This window comes from Mus caroli, chromosome 9, assembly GCF_900094665.2.
Source record: "Mus caroli chromosome 9, CAROLI_EIJ_v1.1, whole genome shotgun sequence".
Classification (NCBI taxonomy): Eukaryota; Metazoa; Chordata; class Mammalia; order Rodentia; family Muridae; genus Mus; species Mus caroli.
The window spans coordinates 39,072,117-39,076,837 of NC_034578.1; the positions used below are offsets into that span (position 1 = coordinate 39,072,117).

At 43.4% G+C, this 4,721-nt stretch overlaps 1 long non-coding RNA gene across 1 annotated transcript in view; it reads right to left on the reverse strand.

Moving 5' to 3' along the window:
* Positions 1-4,495, reverse strand: part of LOC110302631 — a 25,663-nt gene extending 21,168 nt beyond the window's left edge. The window contains exons 1-2 of the long non-coding RNA XR_002378824.1: positions 4,417-4,495; positions 603-724 (exon numbers count right to left, since the gene is read on the reverse strand). This is a non-coding gene — a long non-coding RNA (uncharacterized LOC110302631). The remainder of the gene's footprint in view (positions 1-602; positions 725-4,416) is intronic.
* Positions 4,496-4,721: the final 226 nt, after the last annotated feature.

The window sequence follows — 4,721 nt, forward strand, 5'->3', positions numbered from 1 at the left end:
GAAGGAAGGAAGGAAGGAAGGAAGGAAGGAAGGAAGGAAGGAAAGGCAGTAGGGAGGTTCAAAAGGCAGAGGTAGTGGGGGGAAGGGAGAGGTAGCCGGGAAAGGAGGGGATGTGGAGACAGGGAGGAAAAAGACAGAGGAAGCTACGGAGACTTGAGGCACATCTGGCTCTTCATGGAAAATACTGTCCTGAACACAGAGTTTTGCACAGGACTTACACATCCTCCTGCAGGATTCTGATAACCTCATAAACACCCTTAGTCCCTAGAATAAAGTAGATGCCATGGAAGTGAGTGTTCTGCTATAGTGCAGAGGAGGGCTGGCACGTGCTACGTGTAGTTACACAGACAGTCAGGAAGATATGCACTGAAATAATGTTAGCAAAGATCTTCTCTGTGTTATGAAATTGTGTGTATGTGTGTGTGGGTGTGTGTGACCTTTGGTTTGTTTTCTTTATTCTTGCTTCCTAATCTCTTTTGATGAATATCTATTACTTATATGATGATAGAGATACTAAAAATAAAGATAGCAGAAACTCAAATCATCTCCCCATCCTATGCCCTTTCCAGTAGTCAACACAGGCCTGAGGGAAATGAACAAACCTGAGAGGTTTTCCTGGTCTCTCTGTCTCGCCCTGGCTCATTCTGTTGTGTGCAGCTTGTCTAACAGGATGGAGTCCAAAAGTGTCTGTGCATCTCAAAGAGACTGTTCTTTAAGTCTACCCCTGCAAGAGATACCAAAGTATGACTCCCCAAAGTTCAACTGAAAGAGACCAATGAGATCAGTTGAGCTTTCTTACAAGGCGTATGTGAGGGATTACCTGCAGGAGTAGGAGGTGTAGAACTTGAGAATTCTACTGGTGCAGAAGTTGAGAAACATGACAGATTTTTTTAGGCATGCATGTCTGCACGTGAGTCCCCATGCTCATGTGTACATATGTGTGTGGAGTCTAGTGTTTGACACTAGGTATCTTCTTCACTCTCCATTTTATTTATTGGAGCAGGATTCCTCCTCGAACCTCACAGACTTGGTCAGCTACCTAGGCAGCTTTCCCCAGGATACTCTGCCTTCCCCTCCTAAGCACTGGGATTGCAGGTAGGCTGCTATGCCCAGTTCAGGGGATCCAAACTGTGCTGTTTAAACCTGCAAGGTAAGCACTTTATTCAATGAGCTTTCTCCTTAGGCCCTTAAGAAAAATGTTTGCTGGCTATGTGCTGTATGGTACCTTTTCCCCAAGGACCATAATGCTATCTTGGGCTTTGCCCCTGGTAGCTATGAAAATGGATCAATATAACACTAGCCAGGTCTGTGGTAATGGCCATGGAGCTATAGATGCTTGCTATGTGGTGGAAGGGAGGGTTTGGGACCATCACCAGAGAGCCCTCCTTCTTCAGCTGCTACTGAGCCTGGGATATGCATATATATATATATATATATATATATATATATATATATATATATATATATATATATGCAAGGTTAACTGCAAATAGGACTCTGTGATGCAGCTTCCGTGAGGCTGCCATTCATATGGACTGGAACTTGGTGGCCCTAAAGGTGTTCTGGTTGTCACCATGCTCCTGTAGGTAACCCCTCACATGGCTCTGTAAGAAAGCTCATTGGTCTCACTCAGTTGGCCTTTGGTGACTCACACTTTGATTTATTGCTCACGTCCATCTATGGTGGCTGGACATTCAGTGTGCCTTCCCAGGAAAACGTAACACAAAACCACACTGGCTAACTGGGATTTTTATACTGTGGTATCTGCAAACAACTCGCCGTAGAGCAGATTCTTCTACTCAAACGATGCAAGGCTTTTTTCCACTTGTTTTCCTTTCTAATTTGGACAGATCTCTGCTGTATTCCCTGTCCACCCCCTTAACCCCCACTGCGGGATCATAAACCCCAGCACAAACTTGAGTCCTTGAGGTTTTTGGAGTCTGTCACATTGGAAGTGTGAGATACAGCCATCTGGCAGGCTACAAGGCAAGAGGTTTTGAAATATTTATGTTTGTGAAGCATGAGCCATGATTTTTAACTGTGTGTTAGAGGCTGAGCAGGCACACACTTGGGGCCTAGGCAATGCAGCCAGCAGCTCTCAGCTGACTTCTCCCTGTAGGAGGAAGCAGGCGTGAAGCCTGCTCCATAAAGAAAGAGAACACAGAGTAGCTCTCTTTCCCCTTGCTTGGCCTTCGGTGTGCTTTCTGAAGGAGTATTGGTTGAGAGAGAATGAGCTGATGCTGAGATTAATAACTGAGGATGCTCTCGGAGGTCCTATAAGCTTTAAAAATGCTTTACAGAGCTGGGCACTGAAGAGTAGACGAGAAGAGCCCATCTTAATCAGCAGTGTGAGTTTAAATTTGGGGCTCTCTGGCAAAGTATCTGCAAGGGCCATTAGCTTTCATTAATTATACCATAAACAGAACTCTAGTGGAAAGAGTCACTGGTTATAGGAGGCAGGATTGGGAAGGTGGCTCGGGGGTCTTCGGGTGACAGTGGCACCCTGGATCTGAGTACACAGCTTTCCTCTGAGGACAGAACAGCCACATGGACCAGCTGCATTTCCAGGGATGGAGAAGGACCCACAGTCCACATCCCAGGAGATCATCATCCGCGATTTCATCAACTCTGTTGTCAAGCACAAGGGAAAGAATAAAGACCCGTTTCTGTTCTTTCTTTTTCTCTTTTACAATTTCAGCCAAACTGGTGGGTATCTGCTCACTCCTGTGGATGGTGGTCTCGGGACACTTTCAGGTTATTTTAAAAAAGGCGGGTGCTCACTGAAAATAAGCAGTCTGCTTTTGTATTAATTTTGAAGACCATCTGTGATTGATTTACTAGAATGCTAATAATATTTTGCTTTCCTCTATTTTCCTTCAAGAGCCTCCTAAATGTCTTCCCTAGCCTTGTGCAATATGTATATGTATGTATATATGTATGTGTGTATATGTTTATGTGTATATGTATGTATGTATATATGTGTATATGCGTGTATATGTATGTGTGTATGTATATACATATGTGTGTATGTTTATGTGTATATGTCTGTATAGGTGTGTGTATGTTTATGTGTATATGTCTGTATGTATATATATATGTGTGTATATGTATGTGTGTATGTGTGTATGTATATACATATGTGTGTATGTTTATGTGTATATGTCTGTATAGGTGTGTGTATGTTTATGTGTATATGTCTGTATGTATGTATATATGTGTGTATATGTATGTGTGTTTATGTGTGTATGTATATACATATGTGTGTATGTTTATGTGTATATGTGTCTGTATAGGTGTGCATATGTATATGTGCATCTATATGTATATGTGGCTATATTTGGATATGTAACTGGTATGTGCATATGTATGTGTGTATGTGTATATATGTTTATGTGTATATGTGTATGTACGTGTATATGTGGCTATATGTTTATATATAACTGTATGTGTATATATGTATATGTGTGTGTATATGTTTATGTGCATATATGTGCATATGTATGCATATGTCTCCATAGCTTGTCTGTAGAGGTCATTGTCACAGGTGGTACATGATGATAGGACTTCATGGTGGCTCCAGTTACAGGGAACCAACTTTAGAAGCAAATGTTCTTCTTCTTAAACCTAGTGTTGATGTGAGGGGTATCTTCTTCTAATCATGACTGCACGTCAGCTTTGGGGATTTGTGTTCTGGGATACCCTCTCTACCTCAGAAAGTAGAGTCAGAGAAGAAATGAATGACTGGGCTTCAGGGAAGCCATTAGGCAGCTACTGGTGAGTGTGGAGCCAGACACTGTGCTGAGGTCTCATTTTCTCCATGTCAGTGACTGTTGCATGGAGAAACTACCCAAGGAAGGAAAGGTCTGCTTGAGCTCAGGATTCCTGAGAGTTTTAGCGCACCACAGTGGGAAAGCCAAGGAAGAACCGCTCAGTCTGTGTCGGTGGGAGCATATGGTGGTGGGGCTCTTCACATCTGGGAGGATTAGAAGGCAGAACTCATGGTAGAACAAGCCAGGCCTAACCTTCAAAGGCCCACTCCAAGTGACTCACTTCCTGAAGTTTGGCTCCACCCCCTAAGGTTCCACAGTCTTCCACAATAGTTCTGCTGCTTAGAGAAGTGGGCCGGGGGAAGACATTGCACATGTGAATCATAGCATACTACATAGCAGTTCTGTGTCAGGGGGTGAGCATTAGAGCCCATCACAGATAAGAAAGCTATGGGTTAGAAAGGTAAACAACCTCTCTTTAGTGTGAGGCCAGGATCCGAATGCAGATCATTTTATATAATAAATTGAATGCTTATACTAAGTACTGTATTTTCTAGAAAGACATAGTTAGGAAGCATTTGGAAATTAATCTAATCCTGGAAGCAATCATCTTTTGAGTCAGAAGAACCATTTCCTGTCTCTAACCCACCTTCAGCTCCAGTCATAGGACCCAGTTAGGGGCTCTTCTTGACATGTTTTCAGTGAGCACTGAGGCTGAGAGGTTTTGTTGACTTAACTAGATCTAGAATCACCATGGAAACACACTTCTAGGTGTGTGTGTGTGGGGGGGCGATTGTAATAGATTATGTTGAGGTAGCAAGTTTCCCAGTAGATGCAGGCAGTTCCATTTCCTGGAGTCCTATAAAGGGCGGCGGGGGGGGGGGGGGGGGGGCGCTAGCTAGCTGCTCATCAGCGTTCACCTGTCTCTGCTTCCACACTGGATCTACAATCTGG